Genomic DNA, 15,861 nt, shown 5'->3' on the forward strand with positions numbered 1-15,861 from the left:
ATCTTCTCACCTAAGAGCCTGCAGATAATAACAACAACACTTACGTGACCAGGCACTGTGCCGAATGCTGTACACACGCTATTCTAATTAATCATAAGTCTTTTTGTGCTACTACTATTACCCTCTCCTCTCTCACCCCTTATTTGTTTTGAGATGAGAAAACTAAGGTCTGAGACCTTGAATAACAGGCCCATGGTCACCCAGGTAGTAAGAAGCAGAGTCAGAAGTTGAACTAAGGTCTGTCTTGGCATCTTTCCAAAATCTCTGAGAAAAGGGCCTTAGAGTTCTTTTAAAGTCCTTGTATTTAAATGGGTTGACTTACCTCCCATACAGATCAGAAAGACTGGGATCTCCAGAGGAAAGGGAAGGGTCTCTCTTGGAAAATGTCAGGCATGGGATGAGGATACCATCAACCTCCTACCTTCCACTATGCCACACAGCACTCACATGGACTACACTGCCAGAGGCCACCCCTAACCCACTGCTTATTTGAGTACAGTATTAGGGAATGTTGCTCTGATTCAAGCCAAATGGTAGTATTTACAATTTCAATATCAGTAGTTCTTGAAATCGTTTATCTCTACCCCATCTTCAGGGTATAGGTAACATCTCTTCCTTTCCCAGATTAGAAAAAAAAATTATGATTTTCCTCTCTTCCTTCAGAGCCTATAGTAGCCAGTACCTTGCCACTCCCGTCCCAAACCAACCTATTCTCAGTTGTCAACATTTCTTCCATTAGTCTTAATTCGTGTCTTCAGCGGAAAGTCTGAGGATGAAGGGCCAGGAGAAGGAAGAGAAAGAAAGTCCTTGAGTTTGCTAGAGGAAGAGTATGCACTGCCTTGTGTCTGTTCCTATAACACCTGCCCACTCCTGTATCTCCTCTGGAGTTGTCTACCTTCTTTACTCCCACACTGCATCCCAAAGCCTTCACTGAGAACCTCCCAGAACAGCCTGAAATGGAAGTGAATCAATTTCCCTGAAATGGAAGTGAATCAACTACATGGACTGTTTTTCCCAAAGACCCACCCATAGTTCCTATGTTGGGCTTGGCTTATTGGGCTAAATCTAGGAAAGGCAAGAGCCTGGGAAGGATTTTTACTCTAGTCCCTCTCCCTACACCCACCATCATATTTAGCTGTCAAACTACTAAAAAATGTCAGAAAAACTGAAGTTGAACGTTTGTTATATAAGGAATCGTAGAAAAGCTGTTTGAAGAAAGATAAGTAGGGCTCTATGCCAAGGGAGACAGAAATCCTGGTAAGCAGCAACAGGATTGACAGAGGAAAGATAACCAGGCAAGTATGTTTCTAGGACAAGTGGAAGAAAAGAAAGGGGGAGACTGGCAAGTTGGCCTCAGATATAAGCCTTAACCCAAGAGACTCCTAGAGCCATTCCAGCCTCTCTGGATCAATCCTAAATTTTCCTAACATCCTTAGCTTCTTCCCTGCTGGGCACCTTGCCTCATCCCCTGAAGCCACCACCAGCTACCACTGCTTGGCACAAAGGGTGGGTGAGAGGAGAAGGAGAGCACATGCCAGAAAAAGAGAGATGTTCCTTGCATCCCTAGTTGCACTCTGAAAGTTTTTCCTTTAGAAACAAGGTCATACATGTTGTTCAGCCTCTGCAGTGCTTTTAGTAGTATGCTTCAGTTGTTATAGGATCATTAAGGATTGTTTGGGTCTCTAACCTACATATGACGTGTAGTGGATATGATGCCCTGCCCGGATCCCCTTCTTGGACTGGTACCTGCATCCCTAGCTGCCATGACTGTTGGTGGCAAACTGTAGCTGCCCTCCTCTCAGAGATTACCTTTGCCTTTGGGGGAGCAGAAGGTGCCTTGCCTTGGGGGTTACCACCAACCCTCAGTCAATCAGTGACTGACAATGGGAATGCATAAGGCCAGCCTCCTTGACCCAAGGGACCAACTCTGGTGCAATTCCTGCTTTAGAATTCCCCACAGAATCAGGCTGAAGCTGGTCTCCTGCTGAGACCATGTCCTTATGTAGCTTTATTCCACACTGTACTATGCAACCTCCCCTCCCCTTCTCCTGAGGCATCCTCCCAATAAGTCACTTGCACAGAATCCCTGTTTCAGGCTCTACTTTCAGGGAACCCTACCTCAGACACATGCTCATTCCATATGTTTATTAGAGGTCCTTTATTGTCACCAGAGTAATACATCTCTGGGGAAACAAAAAATGAAACAAGGAGCAACTTAACAGGACCCTAAACCAAATGTGGACATATAACCCAACTTGATTTATAATATTCCTAAGCCTATACCTAATATCTGCTCTCTTGCAGACACTAACGGACCACATTCTATCAAATCCAAAATGAAGACTTATTTATTCATATTCTAACTTTTCTTACTACAGAACATGAATATACTTATTTTAAAAATTAGCTATGTAGCATTTATCATTAACCAATACATTTGTAGCAATTCTTAAAAATGTGGCTGGATGATTCTAAATTATTTTGTAATAATTATTCTTGCTATGATCATATAAATCTTACATTTTTAATCACTTTTTGGGTTTTTTTCCTCCCACAAACCATAAATTCTGCTATTGTGAATGACTGGGTCCCTGATAAGCATGTTCTGGTTAATCCAGCAGTGTTATAAAACAGATCAAATTTCCAGCTTGCAATTAATAAACATATAATTAAATATATGAAGGCAAAGCAAAAGATAATTTAATCTTTCTGCTATGATTCAGAAGTCATTTCAGGGTCATCACTATAAGCCTCAATTATAGTATTGCAGAAGTAGAGGGAGATTGGTGAATAGCATTCAGGTTGGAAGAATGCCAGACAGACCAGGTTTTACTTCATGTATTTACAAAAATGCAACTTCATAACACCAGGTACCACATTCACTGTTTTCCCCCAATATACTGATCCTAGTATAGCCTCTTGTAGAGAGTCCCCTATAATTAATCTCAGCTGATTAAATCCATTCTTCTAGTCCATAATAAAAAAATCAGGAGTTTTTCATTTTCATGGGATTATCCTCTCAAAAAACTTCTACCTAAAGAGGACCCAATCATCTTTTAAATCCTGTTTCTGAATATATTTGCATGTATTCCTTTTGGTAGAGCCTGTTGCAGTTCCCATTTATAGTTTATGCTGTATTTTCATTCCATACTGTGCTGTATTGTTTAACAAAATACATCACCCTCCTACCCCATCAAACTGTTGGAGGGTCTTTTAAGGGGTAGTTTATGACTTGGTAACTAATCTTCCCTTTTTTTTTTTTTTTTAAAGAAGAAACTATCATGACACTAAAAATCCCTACAGATCTGAGAATTGTGCTGTTTCTAAAAAGCCCTTTTATATTTGTCAAATAAATCACAATATTTATAAATCTTTATCTAGTTTCAGTATGCATACAAGATATTCATTGGGAATGAGAAAAATACCATATTTACTTGCTTTCCACACACATCTACTGAAGAGAAGAGATGACTTTTTTCCTTTTCCTTCCAAATTTATCAGTAACAGTGACTAAATGAAGGTTTGGTAAGATAGGCTGAATAACTCTAAATGACCCCATCTGTACAAATTTTAGCATATGATCTCAGGCTTCCAGGTAGTCTTGATGTCACAAGATTGTGGCTATGATTCCATCTATCACAACTATATTCCAGGCAATAACAGGGCTCGAGTCAGCCCTGCTAGCACCCACCACCAGATACACAAATAAGAAGTCCCATACAACACCTCCCATCCACATACCGTGGCCTATACTTAGTAACCCCCATCTGCAAGGAAGGTTGTGAAATGAAACTTTTCACTAGGCACAAAATCAGATTTCTGTTACTAAGAAAGAAGGGAAGAAAGAAAATGGGATAGGCAACTAGCATTATCTGCCTCATTTTCTTTTTTAGCATAAGTTTCCTCAGATGAACTAGGAGCTCCTAAAAGGCTGAGATTATGTCATATTAATCTCAGAACCTAGCACAATACCACAGTTTATTGTTTTTGAAAATGTTTATTAGTTAAAGACAAGATCGAAGACAAGTATGACAGGTAAGTGGCATTCGTTTGTTTCATTTATATTGTCACTCATTCATTTAATTGTTATTTCAACTAATATTAATTGAGCTCCCAGGCTGAGCCAGGTCCTGTATCAGGCATGGGGAATACAGTGATAAATACAACACAGTCCCTGGCTTTATGAAGCTGGTGAAGGTAAGGTTAGGGGAGGATGGCAATGGCTCTAAAATCAACAGGCAATTTCAAGGTTCCGTGGTAAGAGACTGAGAAGTGGTCCTGAGCCACCGTTTGAGAGGTAATGAAGCTGTAAGTAGTCTGAGTGAATCACAGAGTGGGGAAAGAAGTAGAGAAAAAGAAGGAAAGACAGGAGGGCTAGGTACTAAAGAAACTTACAAGTTATAGTCATAAGTCCATAATTTATCCCTGCCAGCACACATACCTATTTGTTGTGAGAAAATGTTTGTTTCTCCCTTAGACTTCCTCATGAAAGAATTTCCCAACACTTTGCCCTTGATGAATCTGACCCACTGATAAGCTTCTTGGCTGGCCTGAACTGTAGTCACAACTGTGTTCCATGGACCTTACCCAAGCATGGAGCAACTGTCTTCCCAGCATCCCATCTTGCAGGATGATGTTCCCTGGTGGACCAGTTTGGGCAATGTTGGCCTAGACAGATATTTCTCAAACTTGGCAATATGACTCCACTGGACACCATAAAAAAGAGTTGCCGGGGATTTCCAGAGAAAGGGACTAATCCCCAGAAACAGCAGATGTGAACCTGGTTTTCTTAGTGTGTTAACACTTTGGATTTCAGTTCCATGAGTCACCAGAGAAATATAGGTTTAGCTGGACTAACGGCACACCACTTCAGCAATCTTACAGTCAAATAAGTTATCCCTATGATGATATGACTAGTAATTAAAACAATGTCATCTCTTCCCACAAGTAATCCAATTCAATTCAGTTTGTAACATATACGGCTAGAAATATATCTACATCAATTCCTATTTTCTTTGCCCACCTTAGAGAAAAAGATACCCCCTAACCATGAAGCAGAGATCACAAGAAGAGAGAGATTTGAAGATGGTATACTATACTTAAAGATGGAGGGAGAGGCCACAAGCCAAGGAAAGCAGGTAGCATAGAAGCTAGAAAAAGCAAAGAAATGGATTCTCCCCTTGAGACTCCAGATGGGACATAGCACACACCTTGATTTTAGAATTTCTGACCTCCAGAACTGTAAGATAACACATTCTTGGTTTCAGCCACCAAATTTGTGGTAACTTTTTTACAGTTAGGAATGGGAAAGTAATAACACATAGTAATATATCTCTAGATGCTCTCCCTCCACCCCCTCATTCCCACAGCTCTCCACATAAGTCTCTCTCTTGGGATTCTCCTCTATTCTGAATCTACCCTCTCAAACTGTTTAGCTGAAAATCAAATCCGATTATGTCACAGGGCTTGAAATGCATGAATACTCACTGATTCTAGTTAGGTTACTTCTGGGAATATAATTAGAAACCAGAAGTAAGGGTTGTTTACAAATCCTGTCAAGGACATTTGGTGTGATCTCAGGAAGGCTTAACAGAGATGTGATTATAGCTAAGAAAGCTTAAAACAAATTGCACTATACACTGAAGAAAGACTGCATTAACCACATGGGGTTGAGGTAGAGAAGAGATTTTTGGGGGTTTATTCAGGACTGGACAGAGGTAAATTCACTGACTTTGGCAGCCATCAGTAAGACAGACTCTGGTTTGGAGTCGGGGATACCTCACCAGGTACCTGGATCCTAGTAACTGCTTATCCTAAACAGAGGTCATGGTTATATTATCATAGTAAATTTCATCCTGATTTAAATGCTAGTCACACAAAGCTGGCTGTCATGAGTCAGTCCACTGTTCACCTCTGGACCTCTGATAAAATTGAGGTCAAGACCCTGCTGGTGACCAACAGAAACTGGATGAAGCTTCTTCTACTTCCATTGCCTCCTCAGAAAGTTGAAGGATATGTCCTTTGGTAAGATCCTGGATCTTAGTTTAACAATAGCCACACTCCTGCCAGCTATCACTCACCCCTGTTTCAAGACCTCCACAAAAGAAGGATGACTACCAACAACAACAGCAACAACAAAAAAGGGAGGAAAGTTCTAAGGAGGAAGGGGGAGGTCAAAATTGGCATATGCCACAAAGGGCATGACAAAATGGGGATTAAATTTTTCCATTAGATTTGGCAATTAGGCGGGTGACTGATGTTGTTCAGGGGAGTGAAAGGCTGACAAGGGAATGAGCGCTTAGGAAATGTTAGCATTAAGGCTGGAAAAGTCCCCCGAGAAGAGGAACCATGCCCTACAGAATCACCTTAAATAAAATTCCCTCAGGTTTTGCATCTGAATCATAGAGAACTTTCTTGTCCTCAAAGCCTTCAAACCTTAATCAGCCAAATTTGAGTCTTACTATCGCTCTCTCTCCTCAGTTCACCTCGAACTTAAAGGAACTAATGAGCTGTGCAGTAACTAAAGGTCAAAAAACAAGAGGAAGAAAGAAACAAAAGGCCTACGAACACAAACTCAAAACAAAATAAATCGGGCCCTCAGTAAGATGAGCTGTAACAAGTTGTGCTTCGAATTTAATATCCCTGTTTGGATTAAAAAAAAAAAAAACAACAGTGTCTGGAGAATTAAAAGGGGCATTTTATAATTGGAATGTTTTCTTGTATCTCATCCATTATCTTCACTCCATCTCCCTCCAAATTAATAGCTGTTGCTGAGTTGTGGGCATGTGTGAGTACAAGCCTGGACCAAAGACCGAACTTTGTCCAGTGGCTAAAGTAATTGCGTGCCATTAAAAAAAAAAAGAAGAAGTGGAATAGGGAGAACAACATACATATCTGCATTTCCAGATGAAAGCACTGGTTTTCTTCCTCGACTGTTTGCTGTATTCAATGGGGGGGAGGGGGAGGGCAGTTTTCTGAATCTGAGCCCAGCTCCTTCTAAACTTGGTTACTCACGTCTGATTCATTCGCTGTGTTTTTCGTCTCCTGTCTCTGTCACTGCCTGCTGCTGAGAAGGGGGTCGCTGAATCACTGCCACTCCAGATGAAAAGCAACTCAAACCCAGTTCTTGGGGGATGGAAGGGCTTTTTTCTTTCTTTCTTTCTTTCTTTCTTTCTTTTCTTTCTTTCTCTCTTTCTCTCTTTCTCTCTTTCTCTCTTTCTTTCTTTCTTTCTTTCTTTCTCTTTTTTAAGCGTCTGCAGAAACAGCCGTCTACTTTCCGGGACGGCCGTAGAGGGCAGTTTTACAAGTCTCACCCCGGGCTATGGAAGACTGCTCCTGTGAGAGTCAGTAGGCACCGGTCACCTCACCATTTCGGGCTTTCCGGTCCACAGGCCTCGGCGGTCTGGGGCGTGTGGTGGGCCGAGCGGCGGCGGGGCCGTGCTTAGGGCGCCGGGGTGAGCTTGGCCCGGTGGGCCCGAGCGGCCAGGCCGCGTTCCCCGCCGCTTTAAAAGCTCCCACAATGCAGCGCTGGCGTCCCAGTTCCGTTACAATGTCTCTCACGGCGCCGGCAAACCGGCGAGGCGCGGGCGGGGAAGCCGGGGAGCCGCGGCTGTAACCCGAGCGCCCGGCCGAGGGGGGCGCCTCCGCGCCGCTCCTCTCGCGCGCTCTGCCCGCGGCCCGGCGAAGGGGCGGAGCCGCTGGGCAGCCCGAGCCCAGCCCGGCCCCCCAGCCCGGCCCCCAGCCCAGAGGCACCGGCCTCGGGAGCGAGCCGGCCGCCAACTCCGCCGTCCGGCGCAGCGTCCGCCGCCCCGCTCCTCACCGAGCCTCGCTTGACCGCCCGCGGCAGCGGCGGCGGCGCTAGGGGCGGCTCCTGCGAGCGGTGCAGCGGCCGCCCGCGCGCTAGCACACCGCGGCAGACCCACCGGGGGTGTCCACACTCACCTAGCACCGGCCGGAAGGTGCGCGGAGAGGGCGCGCCTGGAGCCAGGGCCTCCCGCCAGTGCGGGGCGCGCGGCCCGCCGAGTGCGGCGGAGGGAGGTGCGACGGGCGGCGCGGCCGGGACAGGCGCTGGGCGGCCGCCGAGCTTCGGACGCCGCCGCGTCCCCAGCGCCCCGGCCGATTCGGCCCGGCGGCCTGCGGGGGCGGCGCAGTTGCGAAACTGAGTAAGTATTAACTTTACTCGGCCGCCGCGATTTCTGGGCAGCGTCTGGGACCCCTCCCTCCTCCTCCTGGAACCTCCCGGCTCCCCCTTCCCCGCCCCCTCGCCCCTCAGTCTACACCTTGGGTTTCTTCGCAGGTTCTGCCCTCCGGCCGCGGGCTCCCTGTTCCTCCCGTTCACCTTTTTCCCTGTTGTGCTCGCCTTTTGCGCGTTCTCCCCGCAGCACACACGCGCCTGATTGAGAAGTACAGGCTTGTGCCCTGCTTCTCGGTTTCCTCCCAGTGTCCTTGGCAGGGGAGTTTAGAGGCCACTTTTGTTGGTCAGGGAAACATATGTATGGCTTCTTTAATATTTTTCTCTCCAAATGGAAATCGGATGCTTGCTTGCCGGGTGGCGGTTTGGTGAACGCTTACTTTCTCCTCTGAAAACACGATTGGTTTTTAGGTTTTAAAATTTTGTTTGAAAGCTTAATAACCATCATCCTCCGTCCCTGTTTCCCCTTGCCGCCAACCCGTCTGGGGAGGGGAGTCCAAAAGAGGGGACTTTCAAAGTAATTCCGTTTTGCAGACTAGAAACTTTGGGAAGGTACATCGCTGAAAGCTTAATAAGCTTCACCCTGAAGGGACGTGAGCTTTGAATGTGGGTCCTTGTGCGGCACTGGAGCTTACAAGCCCAGTACCTGGGTTCTCGTAATCGAGTATTGCGTTGTTATTTTAGCATCGTAGAGCCGCCTGGTGTTGCTAAACCACTACTTTTTCAGCATCAAATGGCATCTTGAGCAGTGCAAACGTTGAGTGTAATTACGGGTCAGTATTGCCCCTGATCTTTAGGGATTCAGAAGGGAAATAGATGTAGGGCACATTTCCTTGCTGACTTAAACCCATCAGGTTAGCTGTGTCAGGACATCAAAGCCTTGTATTAAAAAAAATTCTTCCAGCCTCGTTACAGCGAGGAGGAACATTTACGGATTTTCCAGTATGATGTGGCTCAGCAATTCCTCATTAGATCTGTTGTGTCACCAGAAAGGACCTTTAAATATGTATAGATCTCTGCTTTTCTGCCAGTTGGTTGGATTAACCACTCATTCTGGTAGAAGGCCTCAGGTAGCCCCCCCCCCTTTTTTTTAAAGTCTTTCATCTTTGGGTTGCCAGGAGTTGGCCATCCTGTTATGAAGGAATAGAAAACGGGAAGCTTTCTTAATGGATTTTCAGCATCCCGTCCTTTGCCTGCGTGAGGCAGTAGTGAATGCAAGCTAGACCTCTGCAGGGAGAAGTGCCAAGTAGACACAAGAATCAGGAGGAAGGACACAGTAGTACTATCATTTTGGAGGGTGGTTTGTGTGTTTATCTTTTAGTGGGCATATTAATGCTACTTTTTATTTCTCTCCATGGCAAACTCTCCCCAAACCATGAAAATTACATATAACCATACCCCACTTTAAGAAGACTGAATGTAATTCGATTATTCTGTTGAAGGATCAGACCCACCAAAATACAATTTGTGATGTAGGTGATAAAACCTTTCAAAAATCTTTCCCTTCCTTATTTTCTCCCCTTTTAGGAGCCTCAAGCTGGTACTTTCAGTAATATACACAATTGTTGGTAATACATTGAGTTCTTTCTAGGTTCATTAATCAAGCCTAATTTCTGGGCTTCAATAGCTGAGGGGGACATCAGCCCAGAGAGGGAGAAAATCATGAGACTCTGCAGATAGAAGGCATTTCAGTTTGCTAAAGTGTCATTGTGCTGCAGGGAAAAGCTTTTTAAAAGAAGGGAGAATGTTTAGGTTGTTTTTAGCGTCCGTATTTACTGAATTTGGCATTTGGTTGAGATATTTGGGAATTGCAGATATTAAATTCTACACAGTTGTGGTATCATTTCTTTTTGCCTAACGTTCTATTCTTTTAAGGTTTTGATTTTTTAATGGGAATCTCAATTCTTAGCTTTTGTAGCCTTCTGTACTGGGTGGCTTGCATTAATTTTTGACTTGAATGCCTTTGCCATTTTTGAGAAATAGTTTCAGAATTTCTTGCTCTGTTGGTCTATCTTATGTTGATGTATGTATGGCTTGAGAGTAAGAATATTGTTTGCTGCTGGGTATTGCTGCTTTTTTCATTATGGTTCATTCCTGGCATAGTGGCTTTGCTCCTTTATTGTAAAACATTAAGGTCCTAGATATCTTGCTACTGTTCGAAACCTTGCAAAACTCTGCAGATAGAAGTGGAGCGGGGTTGGGAGTGGTATAGGAAAACATAATGCACCATAAATCCCTAAATTTGGATTTAAAAAGTGATGTATCACCTGCCTACTCTTCTTGGGTGCTACCTTGCTCCAACCCTAAATAGATTTCAAAATGCAAAGTGTAGAAATAGTTTCTAAGAACTGTGTATAGTGGAAAGAATGCTTACCCCACAGCCAGCCAATCAGACTTGGGTTGCAAATGTGACTTGTCACTTCGAACTGAATGAGTTCATCATGCTCCTTCAACATTATGATCTACAGTTTGCTTTCTGTAAAATGGGGATACTACTACTAAAAGGGATGCTGTGACAAGTAGAATATTAATATAGTGCCTGGTACATCGTAGCCAATAAATGGCATTATCTCACACTTCTGCAGAACTGAGCTTTTGGTTACCCAACCTTTCTTTCTTTTTTTTTTTAATAATAATTTTTTATCCAACCTTTCAAACAGTTCCTCCTCTGTTTTTCATCTCATCCATCCAACAAGTGGCTCAAGCCAGAAGGCTGGAGTTTATCCTTCATTCTCTCTTCTGTTCTTTCACCCCTTCCACCACCACCCCCGACACCAGTTTGTCACAAAATCCTTATCTACTTTTATGGGAAAATCTCTTTCAAATCTGTCTGATTTTCAGCCTCCACTATGCTTCCATTCTTCTTGAAGCCACCATTATCTTTCCCCTTTGCCTTCTGCACATACGCTGTACCCCTTCCAGTCCCTTTTCCCACCAGCAGTCTAAAAAGAAAAAAGGTCACTTGATGTTTAAAGTCTTCAAAGCTCTTACGGGACACATTTATTTCTCCAGATAAAATATGAAGTCTTCAACATGCCTATAAGGTCCTGCATGATTTGGCCACTGCCTCCCCATCTTCATCCTTTGCCAGCCACATTGTCCAGTTCTCCGGCAGATGCACCTCAGGGCTCTTGCTCATGCTATTGGTCTCTATTTTAGGACCATCTCCTTGAGTTATTTGTCATCCTTGGGTACAAATTCAAATATCCTCTTTATAAATGTCTTATCACCCTTATCATCATGTAACTTAGAATTCCTTTATTTTGTCCCTCATAGCACAATCATCTTTCCTTTTTAATGTTTGTTGTAACATATGATTATGTATTATTTAACTACTTAATATTTCTCTCCTGCCCTCCAGGGCAGAAATAATTCCTTGTTTATTCGCTAGTCTATACTGAGTGCCTGGTACATTTAGTATGTGCTCAATAAATGGCTATTATAATGAATAAGATAATAGCATTAGCTTTGTATTTGTATCTTGATTGCCTTCTTTATCACTGTTCAGTCTGCTTTTCATAACAGAAAAGCCAGACTGGCACTCTCCTGTTTTTCTTCCTTGCTGGTGTTATGTATAATATGAAACAGCCTTTGCAGATACCAGGTAAAATTAATGCATTTGGGCTCTGGAAAATTCAGAGTAATAAATTGAGGCACCTTTTAATTAGTGTTACCCTTGTGATTTTCTTTTGTAGATAATCCTTTTTCTAAGTACATCATTAAAGTAATTATGCTTTTTTTTTTTCAGCAGCACAGGATTACTGAAAGAAAAAAATCTTACTATGTCATATTATTTTACGCATGTCATATGATAATACATTAGTCAGCAGCTGTTGATCACTCAGTTCCACACTTCAAAGGAAGGTAGAGAAAACTAGTAGAGAAATGAGAGTTATAGTACTAAGGATGTTTAGTACTGTCCAGTTGTTGATGTGACTTACATAAATAACTAGATATCATTTGAACATTTAGTTAAGGTAGCAGAGTAGTTGTTTAAAAATTGGAGCCACCTAGAGGTCGGAAATTCTTTTTCCTTCTCTCACTAAAGCATTCCTTCTTTTAGCCAAAAAAGTCTCATGACTTTCCAAGGCCAAGGAAGGCTTAAAGCTTTGTTTGGGTATTTTTGTCATGTGGTCCTCTTTACAAATTATTAGTTTGATGCACTATAGCTCTAAACTACTTATGTTCTTATTTCTAGCCTCTAATTCTTACATAATCACCCACATTTTCTTTTGACTTGTTTCATAGGACTTGAGTTTCCTCTTAGAATTTTCCCTTTTACCCTTAGAGTATAATTCCAGTTCCTTTCTAGTTTTGTATTTTGCAGGTCATGAGATATGCAGAGAATTTAGGAGTTGATTCTAGTTCTTTCATGATTTATTTGTTTGCACTTAACCTCTGCGTTTCTCCTGAATGTTATGCCTCATAAGTGGTCTGGACTTGAGTTTTTGTCAGCGAAAACCTGGATGCCCTTGGGTTGGGAGAGCAGGGAAGATTAAAAAAGCATTTTTAAGTCTCTGTTATGTGCCAAGCTCTGGACTCAGTGCTTTCACAAAAGAAGAATGAGTAGTTCACCTGATCAAAATCATAAAAAGGAACCTTCAGCTTTTCATACATTTGCTTTACTCAAGGAAATTGTTCTTGTTCCCCCATTTACCTACCCTTTATTTTCTGGTTGGGAAGGCATGGCAAGATAGAGAAGCCCTCTCTAGCCCAACCCATTACCTTAGCTTTTTATTTGTTTAGACCTGATTTTACTTGTATAAAAATATTGGAAGTGAGGCCAGAGAGGGACATGCCTTTTGATTTGTCTTTGAGGTAGGACATTTGCACCGTGAGTAGCTACCACTATGGAGGAGAAAACAGTTATTGTTTAAAAACCCCAGTTATTTTTTCCCCGCATGTATACATGCTTACTTCGTTACTTTGGGTGTCCTTGAACAAGTTGCCTGGGGCTTTATAGCACCAATAATATCTATTACCTATTTATTTCACAGCCTTGCTATAGGATTTAGAAGTCTTATTTTTGGCAGTGTTTTTTTTGCCACATTCAAATATATCCCAAAGCTCATTATAATTAACTCCAGTGCTCTCCAAGTTTTATGCATCAAGAAAAATATTTTCTTACTCAGTAGCATGTGTTTTAACTCTTTGTTTTGATAAGAAGTCAGATATGAGTACAGGTTGTAACAAGAGGAAAGTTGTAATAATTTTCTACCAGGTTTTATTCATGTGGATGATACATTTTGTCACTTGTTAACTGTCATTGGCCCCTGGCTAAATCATGTTTATCTTTAATTATAGTAATTTTATTATTGGAAAATCACTTAAAATTAAATTATTCGTCAGAAAGAAGCACATACATTGAAAAAATTAGAGATCTCGTAATGGATGGGTACTGGACAGAAAAGTAAAATGTCACTCTAATTTTTGCTTAAAATATTTGAATAGGTTTATGATCTCTGGAACCCTACATAGAAATTCTATTGAAATATAGGTTGGGAATAACTTGCGGTGTTTAATGTAAAATTCGGTCATTTCTGAAGCAAGTTCTAATACTTGATGCCATTAGATGTCAAGAAACCTAAAATAGTTTAATTGTACTATATGTTTCTTTTTGTATATAATGATTTCCTTCTTTTCTACTTCTTTTTTTTCTTAAATATCTCTACTGAGGAAAACTGAGGTAAACAGCTACCAAAATGCAATGAACTGCACACATTTAAGTGTACAATTGGATAAGCTTCCGACCTACATATATAAATATGAAATCATCACCACAACCAAGATAGTGAATATATACATCACCCTCCCCAAGTTTCTCCATTCGCATTTGCAATCCCTTGCCTGTTCATCATCCCCTCCCCCCAGAAGCTTTGCTTCTGTCTCTGCAGAGTAGTTTGCGTTTTCCAGAATTTAAATGAATGGAATCTTGTAGGATATAGTCTTTTTTGGTCCGGCTTCTTTCACTCAGAATAATTATTTGGAGATGTATTCATGTTGAAATATGGAGCAATAGTTCATTTCTTCTCACTACTGAATGGTGTTCCATTGTATGGATATACAACAATTTATGTATGTATGTACCCGTTGATGGACATTTGGGTTGTTTCTAATTTTTGTCTATTAAAAGCTGCTGTGAACATTTGTATATCATCCTTGTATGGACATATGCCTTCATTAGACTTGGGTAAGAACCTAGGAGTAGAATGGCAGGATCATGGTAGACATATGTTTAGCTTTTTCAGAAACTGCCAAACTGTTTCCAAAGTGATTATATCATTTTACTCTCCTACCAGCAGTTTATAAGCAGGCTAATTCCTTCACAATCTTGCCAACACTTAGTATGATTAGTCTTTTTTTTTTTTCATTTTTTATTAGTCTTTTTAATTTTAGTCATTAGTGATATTTCATTTTTATTTTAATTTTCATTTCCCTAATGAACAGTGGTGTTGAGCATCTTTTGATGTATTTTTTGCTATCTTTATATCTTCTTTGGTGGTCTGTTCAAGTCTTTTGCTCACATTTTTGTTGGATTGATGTTTTCTTATTATTGAATTTTGAGAGTTCTTAACGTAGTTTGGACAAGTCCTTCATCAGATATATGCTTTGTAAAGATTTATTTCCAGTTTGTGGCTTGTCCTTTCACTTTCACAGTGACTTTGAAGATAAGAGGTTTTTAATTTTGATAAAGTCCAGCTTATGATTTTCATCTCTTATAATTGTGCTTTTGGTGTCCTTTTTAAGAAAAACTTTGCCTAAGCTAAGGTCACAAAGTTTTTCTTCTAGAAATTTTCTGGTTTTCTTCTAGAAGTTTTACAGTGTTAGGTTTTACATTGAAGTCTGTGATCTATTTTAAGTTATCTTTTTAAAATAGACTTTATTTTTAAGAGCAATTTTAGGTTCGCAGCAAAACTGAGTGGAAGGTACAGAGATTTCCTATATACTCCCTGTCCCACACCTGTATCCCCTCCTCCATTATCAACATTCCCCACCAGAATGGTACATTTGTTGAGTTGAACCTACATTGACACATCATCATCACCCAAAGTCCACGGTTTACATTAGGGTTCACTCTTGGTGTTCTAAGTACTATACATTTAGGCAAATGTATAATGACACGTATCCATCATTATGGCATCACAGAGTAGTTGCACTACCCTAAAAAATCCTCTGTGTTCTGCCTATTCATCCCTCCCTCTCAACTAATCCCAGGCAATCACTAATGTTTTTGCTATCTCTGTAGTTTTGGCTTTTCCCAAATGTCATAGAGTTGGAATCATATGGCATGTAGCCTTTTCAGATTGATTTTTTTACTTACTAATATGCATTTATGTTTCCTCCATGTCTTTTCATAGCTTGATAGCTCATTTTTGCCCTGAATAATATTCCATTATCTGGATATACCACAGTCTGTTTATCCATTCACCAACTGAAGGACATGTCTGATTCCAAGTTTTGGCAATTATGAATAAAGCTGCAGTGAGCATCCATGTGCAGATTTCAGTGTGGACATAAGTTTTCAACTCCTTTGGATAAATACAGAGGAGCACAATTGCAGGGTCATATGGTAAAAATATGTTTATTTAGTTTTATAAGAAATCGCCACACTGTCTTCCGAAGGACTTTTCCAAAGAGTACCATTTTACATTCCCACCAGCGGTGAATTA

At 41.4% G+C, this 15,861-nt stretch overlaps 2 protein-coding genes across 11 annotated transcripts in view; one reads left to right on the forward strand and one right to left on the reverse strand.

Annotated features, from left to right (window-relative positions):
- LOC123000103 (putative ankyrin repeat domain-containing protein 20A5) overlaps positions 1 to 7,674 on the reverse strand; it is a 388,417-nt gene extending 380,743 nt beyond the window's left edge. For 5 of the 9 annotated variants that reach the window (XR_008961578.1, XR_006409938.3, XR_008961582.1 and 2 more), the window contains exon 1: positions 7,015 to 7,668. The gene's annotated coding sequence lies outside the window, so the exon portion shown is untranslated. Of the gene's footprint in view, positions 1 to 6,890 lie in introns of all 9 variants that reach the window. The other 4 variants (XR_008961580.1, XR_008961579.1, XR_003317064.4 and 1 more) reach the window with 4 other exon arrangements.
- Positions 7,675 to 7,733: 59 nt separating this feature from the next.
- RASSF8 (Ras association domain family member 8) overlaps positions 7,734 to 15,861 on the forward strand; it is a 117,148-nt gene continuing 109,020 nt past the window's right edge. For both annotated transcript variants that reach the window (XM_026502236.4, XM_026502239.4), the window contains exon 1: positions 7,734 to 8,162. The gene's annotated coding sequence lies outside the window, so the exon portion shown is untranslated. The remainder of the gene's footprint in view (positions 8,163 to 15,861) is intronic.

Source organism: Ursus arctos, unplaced genomic scaffold (assembly GCF_023065955.2).
Source record: "Ursus arctos isolate Adak ecotype North America unplaced genomic scaffold, UrsArc2.0 scaffold_26, whole genome shotgun sequence".
NCBI classification, from domain to species: Eukaryota; Metazoa; Chordata; class Mammalia; order Carnivora; family Ursidae; genus Ursus; species Ursus arctos.